Genomic DNA, 12,531 nt, shown 5'->3' with positions numbered 1-12,531 from the left:
TCCAACTAGCCACCCTTTGTGTTTTTTTTTAATTTTATTAAGTAATCTCTCCACCCAACGTGGGGCTCAAACTACAACCCCCAGATCAAGAGTCGCACGCTCTAGGGCCTAAGCCAGCCTCGGGGCGCCTCAACTAGCCACCCCTCAGTTGCTCAGTGGCCATACATGGCTGATAACTACCACATCAAACAGCACAGGACTGTACCTTGATTTGAGTGGTAGCTTCATCGGTATATACTCACAGAAAAATTCATCAAGCTGTACATTTAAGATATAAACATTGTACCTCAAATAAATAAATACAGTTTTAAATAAACCTTTCTAAAAAGGGGGTTAAGAGGCACATCTAGCAAAGAAAAGCAGCCTATGGCTGCCTAGCTCAGCTGACCAGCCCTCTCTGGGACTGAGGATACCGTGCAGAGTTCTAAGGGCAACCCGGCAAGTCAAGCTGACTTGCTCGGCCCAGGGTGTGGTGGAGCAATGTGTAAACTTGCCCCAAGAGAAGGAGTTAGAGAAACTTGGGGAGAATGTCCCAAAGCTGATAGGAGTCTGGAGTGATTCTAATAAACACAGTGCTTTCTAACTGGGTTTGCCACCAGAGGTGAAGAACCCACTGGCCAGAGAGGTTCCCCATGGCCACAACTGAGCCTGACAGAATCCACCTCCACAACTTTACTCAGAGCACCATAACTTAGGCCTGTGCTCCTGAGGTGGAGTATATATACCTGATGATTTCTGTAAAATTTTTTTTTACTTGTTATGTATTTATTTAAAATTGTGCGTGCAGGGACATCAGGCTGGCTGAGTCGGTGGAACGGTGACTCTTGATCTCAGGGTTGTGGGTTCGAGTCATACGTTGGGTGTAGAGATTATTTAAAAATAAAATCTTTTTTAAAAAGTGTGTATAAGTGTGTATATAGAACATAAAATCCATGACTTCACAGATAACAACTGATTAGGATAATGCTAAGGTTTAAACAATGACTGTAAAAAATATCAAGTAAAATAATAACACAGATGGCACATGGATAATAGCAACCAAAAAACTAAAGAAGCGGTATGCAGTCTCTGACTTTTAGAAAACAGTGGTTTCCATACCGTCCTCCCTTCATGAAATGATCCCGGACACCTGAGCTTTTCAGGGTAGGGAAGGCAGGGGTACTTAAGGGCCTGGTTCATGTGGGTGATTATCAGGTAGAAAAAAAAGATGAGCAATTTGTTCAGAACGTCTCCAAGAGGCATCAGAAACTGCCTGGTTGGAAGTCAAAAGGTGATTTTCTAGAAAAACCCAGACCTCAGAGAAAACCAACCAGGGCAGGTTTCTCCAGAGGAGCTTATGTTGTAGTCACGACAGAAATTCTTCTTTGCTCTCCTCACCCAGCCAAAGCCCCCCAAGCCGTGCATTTCCCGGGTCAGCAGCTCTTTCCACATGGCACTTCCGGATTGTCCGGCCCTCAGGCAAAACCACTGCTTGCAGGACTGACCAACCGCTGAAGGTCTGACAGAGAGGAAAGTCAGGGGAAGTGCACATCCCCGAATACAGAATTACTGAACACAAAGAGCAGCACCGTAACTGTGAGCAGTCGTTCTCTTTCTGGAGTCTGTTAGTACATCCATGTTGGGAATTTACATTAACGCTGGTGTGATGGTGGTGACCACCATCCATCTCCAAATTCTTCCCATCTTCCCAAACTGAAACTCCATACCCATTAGAGATAAGCCTCCCTTCCCCATTGCCTCCAGCCCTGACAACCACCACCCTACTTTCTGTCTCTGTGAATTTGACTAGCCCATGTACTTTATATAAGTGAAATCATACAATATGTATCCTTCCCTTGTTGGCTTATGTCACTTAGCATAATGTCCTCAAGATTCATCCAGGTTGTAGCATGTGCCAGAATTCCCTTCCTTTTAAAGGCTGAATAACATTCCATGGTATGTAGACACCGCAGTGTGTTTATCCATTCACCTGTCAACGGACACCTGGGTAGTTTCTAACTTCTGACCATGGTGACGAATAGTGCTAGGAATATGGGTGTACAAGTATCTCTTTGAGTCCTTGGTTTCAATTCTTTTGGGGATATACCTGGAAGTGGGATTGCTGGTTCATGTGGTAATTCCATTTTTCATTCTGAGGGACCGCCATACCGTTTTCCACAGTTGCTGCACCCTTTTACATCCCACCAGTGGAGTGCAAGAATTCCAATTTCTCTACATCTTCACCAACACTTGCTATCCTCTGTTTTTTTTTTTTTTTTTTTTTTTTTTGGTAAAAGCTATACCAATGGGTGCGAAGCAGTATCTCATTGTGGTTTCAATTTGCATTTCCCTAATGGTCAGTGATGTTGACTATCTTTTTCATGGGCTTATTGGCCATTTGCGTATCTTCCTTGGAGAAAGGTGTATCCAAATCCTTTGCCCATTTTTCAGTTGGGATTGTTTGTTTCTGTTGTTGTTGTTGTTGTGAAGTTATAGCAAGGTATTTTATATGTATTTATTCCTTTCTTCCCACAACACTCCTAGTGCCTCCTCTTAAACCCCCAGCCAGGCAGAGACTCATGCTCTTGGCATCCCAAAGCAAGCCAGACTGATAAATGAAACTTGCAAGGGCAGCTAGAGAAAAGAAATAAACAAAAGCAGAAAGAAGGGAGGGAAGGTCAGCCAAGGGCACAAACAAACAGGCTTCAATTCTCTCAATCCAGCGGGTACTAAATTAGGTACAAAATCTCAGTGCCTCAAATCCAAACGAAAACTGATTCATGTGAATTTCATCCTTGAACTGCATAAGGCAAATGGGTCTTTCACATTCTAGGAGCATCCTCTCTGCCTCCCCTGTGATCAAAGAGGGGCAGCAAAGACCAAAAGAAGTAAGAAAAAGGGTGAGGGGCCTGGAAGGACGGTAGGTCCTGTGCAAACAGCCTCTGGGAGCAGAACTGCATCTGGGGGAAGAAGCAGGGACAGTGATGGCTCCCCGTTGCATACTCCAGAGGTGGACTCTTAGAGCACTAGTGTAATAAGGAAGTGATGTTAAAAAGGCAAGTAAGGCCATGATGAAAAGTTGTGCAGCGAAGACATGTGAGAGCCAAACAGGGGACCCCTGAAAAGACAGCCATCCACAAGGCACTGATGAAACATACTTACTCCTCTGACAGTGACCCCAGCCTTGCCCCAGGCAGTTTCTCCTTGATAATAGAGTAAGATTATAGCTGAGGTAGCAAGGTGTTTTATACATACTACACACACACACACACACACACACACACACACACATACACACACACGTATATATATAGTAGGAGACATGCTATATGCAGGTTCACGGGCACCATCTCCAAAGACACGGCCTCAGCGTGCCTGGGGTGGCGCCCCGGACCCTACACTTTGGCCCAGCTGCCCATGATGACAGCGATATCAATGGTGGGAGCCATACTCTGAGCCCTTCTGGCTACTCTCAGGTGCAGAGACATCCCTGGGCTTTCCCCAGTCTGTGAGACAGCCATCCTGGTCTCCGCTCCCCCTTTCTCTCCCCAAATCCGGATTCCTGAGATTACAAACAGAAAAATTAGGGGTGATCGCTAATTTACCCCATGACAACAGGACTCTCCCCAACCAAAATAATTTGCTAAGAGATGCTTTTATTTTCTAGGTGCTTGCCCTTAAGTGTTTGCCACATAAAAGACGTGAGAGAGAAATTTGGCAGATGGCATTTAGGAGAGAGATGGAGAGCATCTAAGAGTCGTGGCAAATTGATCATCACTGAGCAATGAAGATAAAATGAGAATCATAACCTGAAGTTACAGTGAGAATAGGATTGACATCCTTGTGAAAAACACATCCACTGTAGGGGAGCCTGGGTGGCTCAGTCAGTTGGGCGTCTGCCTTCGGCTCAGGTCATGATCCCAGGATCTTGGGATCGAGCCCCATGTCAGGCTCCCTGCTCAGTGGGGCATCTGCTTCTCCCTCTCCCTCTGATCTCTCTCGCTTTCGTTCTCTCTCAAATAAATAATAAAATCTTAAAAAAAAAAAGAACACATCCATTGTAACTGTCATAAACACTCATGAGTCTCATGTGCCAACCCCTATGCTAAGTGCTTTATTCATTAATTTATTAAAAATATTGGGGCACCTGGGTGGCTCATTTGGTTAAGCGTCTGCCCTGGGCTCGGGTCATGATCCCAGGGTCCTGGGATTGAGCCCCACATCGGGCTCCTTCCTCAGTGAGAAGCCTGCTTCTCCCTCTCCCTCGGCCCCTTCCCCTGCTTGTGTTCACTCTCTCTCTCTGTCAAATAAATAAGATCTTTAAAAAATGTATATATATATATATATATATTTATATATGAACAAGTACATTCATAAATGATTATAAAAATATAAACACAGGCTGTGTTTCCAAATGGTTGCAGGTCATTCAAGCAACGTAGCCTTGTGGTTTTTAGCACATGAACTCTAGAAAGACTTAGGTTCAAGTCTTAGTTCTGTCATTCATCAACTATGTGACCTCAGCAAGAAACATCTCCTGGCCTCAGCTTCCTCATCTGTCAAATAAGGAAGCACGTAGCTCCCAGGGCTGTTCTGCTGATTAAATGAGAGGATACATGCCGAACTCTTAGCAAGGTCTCTGGTGTGTAAATAAAGCCACTTGTGAGTGTTTTGAATGGTTGTTGTTACCATTGTTGCCGCCTGAGCAGAGCATGAGTCCCCTAACCTAAAGTAGCATGTGTCCGGCCAGGAGCCACTTCTGCCTTCACACATCCCCAACAAAGATCTAGAGAGATCCAGGGGGTCCTGCTAGGTCGGAGTAGTCACTGAGAGGACACCAGATCTGGAAGCAACCTGCCTGTAGTCTCCACGCTGGACAACACTCCCTGCACAGCCAGCATGTCCTAGAAAGGGCAGAGGGCCTTATGAAATGGGTGTGAGGCTGCTCCAAGGATTAAATAGATGAGGGGCGCCTGGGCGGCTCAGTTGGTTAAGTGTCTGCCTTCGGCTCAGGTCATGCTCCTGGAGTCCTGGGATCGAGTCCAGTACTGGGCTCCTTACTTGGCAGGATCGTCACTGCTCCCTCTCCCTCTGCCGCTCCCCCTGCTGGTGCTCTCTCTCTCTGAGACAAATAAGTAAATAGAATCTCAAAAAAAAAAAAAAAAGAATAGAGTAGCAATGCCTGGCACACGGCAATTGTTCAGTCACCATTAATTATTATATTATCTATAATTTTGTAAGATATTTACTAAGAACATGACCTCAATAATACTTAGCATTAATTGAACACCTACTCCAAGAGCCAGCTCTTGGGTCTGGATGCCCAATACTTGCAAACCTTTTCCTGAAAACAGTGTTCCACTTTCTTCTGCAGAAACTTCAGCCCTCCATCCCACGGTCCTGGAGGGGGGGCTGCCAATCACAGTCCTCTATTCCAGCTTCTGACGGCCCGTGAAGCCTCATTACCCAAAAGCCCCCGGCAGCCAGCCTGCACCTGCAGTCTGACAGAATCGGATTTCTCCACTTGACGCAGTGAGATGAGCCTTTCCACAGGACTGCACTTGTTGCTCTTTGGGGACTTGGGATTGAGAAAAGCAGAGTTAACTGGGGACTGAAAGCTGTCAGGACGTGAGGACGGCTGAGCAGTTGGCTGTCCCCTGTAATCGATGAGACTAGCAAAGGAGGCCTTTGTTTTTATCTTTTGTCACAGATCAGAAAGCACTGGTCGCCCAAAGAGAGGTCCTTATGACATCTCACAGCTTCTGCATGACTTGGGGAGAAACAGTATTTCCTGGTGACTTCCCCGCTGGCTTTATCTTCCCTGTCCTCCTGGCTTCTTTCTTTTGCACTGCAAGCTGATTTTCCCTGTCAGTCCAGGCCGGGTTTTGCTCTTTCAGCCCCAACAGTGACTTCATACAGAGATGCTTTTCCTCCAGACATTTGAACTGGTATTTGCTAGAAGATTGTCATAATGAGAATTCGAACCCCAGTTGACTGTAACGTGACGAAACCCCCTGCAGTGGTACAAAGCCCACCCTCCAATTACAGGCAGTGCCTGCAACAGCACACCGGCCCTGAGCTGGGGCTGGGGGGTCAGGCCCTGGAAGCCGGGCAGGGGGCCCGCAGGTGAGAGACGAGGTCGGAGCAGGGACAGGGAAGGCAGAGCCCCAGGGAAGGCAGAACTACAAGCTGCTGGTGCTGACACACCTGTCCCCGACTGGCCTCCCGGAAGACTGTTTACTCTTTCAATTCTGGGAGCTAGCCTAATCTTTTTTTTTCCAGGAATAGATCTGTTTAACCAAGCCGCTCAGTTTCTGATGCTTGCCACCCCAGAACCCTAAATGACATATCTCTGTCTACAGGCCCTGCGTTTGTTGCTGGGGACAGAGACGAATAGGCTGCAGTCCCACTCTGACGCACTTGTGATTACAGGGAGTGGTTATTATAGGGAACAAACTGCGGGCTGCTGGAGGGGAGGTGGGTAGGGGGATGGGGTAACTGGGTGATGGGCATCAAGGAGGGCACTTGATGGAATGAGCACTGGGTGTTATATACAACTGATGAATCACTAAATTCTACCCCTGAAACTAATAATACACACTGTGTTAACTTGAATTTAAATGAAGTCTAAAAAAAGTTGGGGGGGTAGTGATTATTCTCATAACAAAAAGATTCTTCCTTTTCGGGCACCTGGCTGGCTCAGTCGGTACGGCATGTGACTCTTGATCTTGGAATTGCAAGTTCAAGCCCCATGTTGGGTGTAGAGATGATTTAAAAATAAAATCTTAAAAAAAAAGATTCTTTTGCAAAATAATTCACTCCTGGGTCCTCCCCACTCCCCCCAACCCTCCTTCTGTAAACTCAATGAAGGCTCCCTCTATCCCCATCACCTGGACCACAATAAGCCCTCAGCAGATTCACTGAATGAATGGATGGGTGGCTGGATGATGGGATCATCTTGATTTCTACACATAAGGAAACCGCCTCAAAGAGGCTTACAACTAGCCCACACACATGCTATCAATGAGTGGTAAAGCAGAGATTCAAAACTACGCCAGCCCGTGTCTTCACTACAACACACTGTGGTTTCTCTTGTTCACCCTGGTAAGGAGCTCTCTCCTTTTCTTGGATAGGAGAGAGCCAAGGTACCAAGAAAAGATTCCAATGTCAAAATAGCACATTCCAATTTGGGGGTTCCTCAAAGAGTTAAACATAGAATTACCACATGACCCAGTAATTCTACCCTTAGGTATATCCCCCAAAGAAGTGAAAGCGGGTCTCAAAGTACACGTACACACATGTTCACAGCAACACTATTTGTGTAGGAGCCTTCGGACCAGTGCTAAGGGTTGACTTGCTTCCATCTTATGCATTCCTTGCTTGCTAACCTAAATCCCTTGATGTGCTGCAGCGCTCACTTAATTTCCTTGAGATTTGCAGACCACTGGTTTGGAGGAGTGAAGAACCAAACTTTCCCAGAAGATAAGGCCTGACCACATCCAAATACGGCTGCCCCTGATGGCAGCAAGTCTGCTCAGGGTCACGTTGACATACGAGTAACCACCCGGGCACCTGCTTCCCCCGCATGCAGTCCCCCCGCCTTTTCCCATGCCTTCCCCTTTCAAACCCTCCAGCTTCCACTGGACAGGGAAGATGGTCTTAGTGACATTAGTCTACCATCTTCCCAGTTTGCCAGTTTCTGGAATAAAGCCACCTTTCCTTTCCTTCCATCACTTGTCTCTTGATTCTCAAGCAGCAAACAGCCAAACCTCAGTTTGGAACCGGTTCTCTGTCCTAGAACATTTGCAATAATCAGAATGTGGACATAGCCCAAACGCCCATCAGTGAGTGGAAGGATCAACAAAGTGTGGCAGATGGATTCAAGAAGTATAATTTAGCCATAAAAAGGAATGTTGTGATGATCCCTATTACAATGTGGATAAACCCTGAAAACATTATACTAAGTGAAAGAAGCCAGACACAGAAGGTCATATATATGATTCAATTTACAAGAAACATCCAGAATAGGTAAATCCATGGAGACAGACACAGATTTGGTGGTTAGAGGGGCTGAGATTCGGGGAAAATGGAGAGGAACTGCTTAATGGAGAGGGGGCTTCTTTTTGGGGTCATGAAAAGGTGTTGGAACTAAACAGTGGTGATGGCTACACAACATTGTGAGTGTACTAGATGCCACTGAATCGTTCACTTTACAATGGTTAGTTTTATGTTACGTGAATTTCCCCCTCAGTTAAAGGAAATCACATTCCTAGAGTCATGCTAGCACTCAAACACCAAATGCTTCCCATGGCTCTCCCAGTCCCAGGTGCACAGTAGGTGCTCAATGAATGCTTGGTGCTTGTATTTTTAAATTTTTTTTATTTTTAAGATTTATTCATTTATTTAGAGAGACAAGGCATGAGTGAGAGGGTGTGGGGGGGGGGCAGAGCGAGAGAAGCAGACTCCCCCCAAAGTACGGAGGCCGACACAGGGCTCGATTCCAGGACCCCAAGATCATGACCTGAGCCGAAACCAGGAGTTGGCCACTTAACCGACTGTACCACCCTGGGGGGAAAAAAAAAAAAAAGCATCAGAGCTATTTTTCCTCCACCGTAATTGGGACTTAAATCAATTAAAGGCCACACTAACTGAAAAGCATATCTCTACAAATAAAGATCTGGACAATCCCGTATGGTCTCCTGCAGGTTTAACTGAGGGAAGCATAAAAGGGAAGACTGCAAAATAAGGGTACTTATTTTCATATTCAGAAAAGGAAAATACTGTTCTTCCGCTAAAGTCCCAAGTCGTGAACAGTGAGCACCATTAATAAAAGATAACTTAACGATTTTTGTTCTGAAAATCAGCCAATCAGCGATAATCTCACCCCAGTAACCAAGTTTCTGAAAGTCAGCAAGTCAAGGACAGCCCCCAGCCTCTGAAAGCCAGCCAATCAGTGACAGCCCCTGCGAGACAATAGCCAATCAGCAAGTCCCTCACTCCAGAGCCCAAGCTTGAAAGTCAGCGAGTCAGAAGCAGCCTTGCTCTAGTGCTACACTCAGCTGAGAGTCCTGAACGTCTCTGCGCACTTTCTTCTGTGAAAGCGCACTGGCCGCTTGCACCATGCTTCCCCAAGCCTTACCGAAAACCAGCTCTTGCTGATTAAGACTTAAAAGCACACGTCTCACTTTCAGGCAAAGATGAAGCGCATCTTTTTTGCATCAGACATCAAGTTCAATGTTCGTTTACAAATTTGCAGCCCTTTGAACATTTGGACCCCTGTTGATGGTTAGTTGTGAGGTCAGACTTGTGAATGCAGGTGCACTGTTGCAGCTGTGAGATCTTCAAATTCAGTCTCTTTGACTCTCACTGTACTTTCTATTATCTGTTCTTTGGCCAAGAACAGAATAAGCTGAATGTGACCACTGCAGAAATCATGTTAAAATGTAAATGGAACATAGACTGTAACTTCAGGGAATTTTTATAAGCAAATTCTGCAAAACAAGGTACTATTAAGGAGAGCCAAATCACCAGGGAAATATAATGAAATAAATAGGGATGTAATTTAGATACTTATAATTTATTTCAGATAAACAACAAATCTGTTTTTAGAATAAGTATGTCTTGGGTGGCTCTATGGGTTAAGCGTCCAACTCTTGATTTTGGTTCAGGTCATGATCTCTGGGGTCATGGAATCCAGCCTCCCCCCCCCCCCCCACCAGGAGTCAGGCTCCTCGCTCCGCAGGGAGTCTGCTTAGGATTTTATCTCTCCCTCTGCTCCTCCCCCCAACCCCCCTCAAATAAATAAGCATATCTTAAAAAAAAAAGTGGGTTTTATGCAATTTTTTTTATCTCAAAGTATATATGTGTAGGAATAATTCAAATGTAACTGGGTGTTCTGTGTTTTTATTTTTTTACGTTGGTGCACACCTCAGCCCCAGCCTCTGTGCCTCCATGATCACCCCTGCCTGTAATGCCATCCTCCTCTTCTTCAACGACCAAATCCTAATTCTCTTTCGAGATCCATCTCAAAACAATTCCTTAGCAACGGCGAACTCTGTGCCAGGCATTATTCTAAGTGCCCTACATCTATTAAACCATGTATTCCTCCCTGAGGTAATCATTCTTCATTATAATAGTAAATACTATAAGGAAGATATTTTTCCTATTTTATGGATGAAGCAATTAGGGCACAGAGGAATTAAGTGACTTACCAGAAGTTACCCACTCAGTAAGTAGCAGATCTGGGATTCAAATTCAGACAGTGTAGCTCTGGAGTCCACTCCATGATAGGGTACCCACGTCTGTCCAATATGCCTGCCACTGGAACCCAGCCACCATGTTGTGAGGAAGCCCAGGCCACAAGGAGAAGCCCTTAGGCAAGTGTTTCAGCCAACAGCCAGCATCAACCACCAGACATGTGAGTAAACGAGCCTCATTCCAGCTCCGGCCTTCTTACATTTAAGGCTCCATTCATCATCCCCACTGTACCCTGTCTGAATATCTAGCATATAGAAATCATGAGAGATCATAAAAAATAAATGTTTTTAAAGGTTTTTTAAATTTTTATTTTTTTAAGATTTTATTCATTTGAGGGGTGCCTGGGTGGCTCAGTTGGTTGGGCGACTGCCTTCAGCTCAGGTCATGATCCTGGAGTCCCTGGGTCGAGTCCCACATCGGGCTCCCTGATCGGCGGGGAGTCTGCTTCTCCCTCTGGCCCTCCCCCTTCTCATGTGCTCTCTCTCTCTCTCTCCGTCTCAAATAAATAAATAAAATCTTTAAAAAAAGATTTTATTTATTTGAGAGGGAGAGAGAGAGATTGAGAGAACGAGTGGGAGGAAGGGCAGAGGGAGAAGCAGACTCCCTGCGGAGCAGGACTCAATCCCAGGACCCTGGGATCATGACCTGAGCCGAAGGCAGACGCTTAACCAACTGAGCTACCCAGGTGTCCTAAAGGATTTTTTTTTAGAGCGAGCACTTTTAGGTTCACAGCAAAATTGAGAGGAAGGTACAGAGAAGCCCATATGCCTCCTGTGCCCACAGATGCACAGCCCCCAGCATTATCACCATCTCCCATCAGAGGGGGGCACATGTGTTGTTATATATAACAAAAACTTGTTATTTGTATAATGAACTTACACTGACACGTCGTAATCAGCCAAAGCCCACCGTTTTCATCAGGGTTCATTCTCATACATTCCCTGGGTTTAGACACGTGTAGAGCGACACGTATCCACCCTGACAGCATCATAGAGAACGGTTTCACTGCCCTAAAAATTCTCTGTGCTCCACTTATTCATTCCTTCCTCCTCCCGACTGCTGGCAACTACTGATCTTTCTACTATCTCTCTAGTTTTGCCTTTTCCAGAATGTTATATCGTTGGACTCTTACAGCAGACATAGTCTATTTAGATCAGCTTCTCTCGGTGACACACCCTTGAGTTTCCTTCCATGTCTTTTCATGGCTTCACAGCACATTTCTCTTTGGCTCTTATTGGACTTACTGTTTTTAGCCATTGAGTTTTGGGATCATCTATTATGCAGCAATAGATAACTAAGCATCCTTCCAGAATTTCCTCTAACTAGACTCAGGGTAAAAAAAAAAAATTATTTATGTTTTCACTCATTCATTCACCCAACTATTGAACTTCATGGGGTATATCTGGTTTCAGAGATGGCTAGATTTAAGTGGATCAAATGATGTCATCAGGATTCTGTATCACTTTTCCCTTGGTTCTGCTTTTCTCACTGGCAGCTCTATAAACTTTTCTGGATTTTACAGCTCCCCACAATGTATCTCCTCAAAATACCAGCATAAACCCCGAGGAAGACCTGAGTCATCCACCATAACAATGAGTCACATTTTCAACCTTAGTCACAGAAAACTCTACTAACAGTGGCTTAACATTTAAACCATAGGATATTTATTATTTACTTAGAAGAAGTCCAGAAGCAGGAGTCCCAGCACGGTTCAAATATTAAGGACTTATGTTCTTTCTATCCTTCACTCTATCCTATGCTTGTTGCCTCATGGTCATAAAACAGCTTTCCCAGCTCCAGGCATCACATCTGCCATCAAGGCAGGAAGAAAAGGGAAGGAACAGACAGTTTGTTTTGCAAGCATGTCACTTTTCTCAGAAAGCAGAGTATCTTCCCAGAGCCATCTTTTTACTTCACTGGCCCAAACTAGGTTACCTGGCCACATCCTGGCTGAGAAGCTGGGAGAGTAGCTAACTTTCCAGAGGCTACAGTGGGAAGCAGCAAAGGAGAAGGAAGGCTGTGAGTGGCTGTTGGGTTAGTATCTTCCGTGTCTGCCTAGTTGTGAATCAGTCATGGCCAGGGCCATGGAGCTCTCTAATTGATTAGGCCAGAGGGTAGGACCAGCTTCACAAAACCCACATGAACCCCAAGCCCCAAGCAGGATTTTCAGAGGCTTGGGGCAATGTCTTCACGCAAAGCAAGGGCAACAAAAGAGTACAAAAACATCCATCCACAGGACAGCTGCAGAGTGTTCCACTGTAAGGATGAATCCACAACTCTCTGAATTAGCCCATT

Source organism: Zalophus californianus, chromosome 5, assembly GCF_009762305.2.
Source record: "Zalophus californianus isolate mZalCal1 chromosome 5, mZalCal1.pri.v2, whole genome shotgun sequence".
Lineage (NCBI taxonomy): Eukaryota > Metazoa > Chordata > Mammalia > Carnivora > Otariidae > Zalophus > Zalophus californianus.
Note: the sequence above shows the minus strand (reverse complement) of the source record.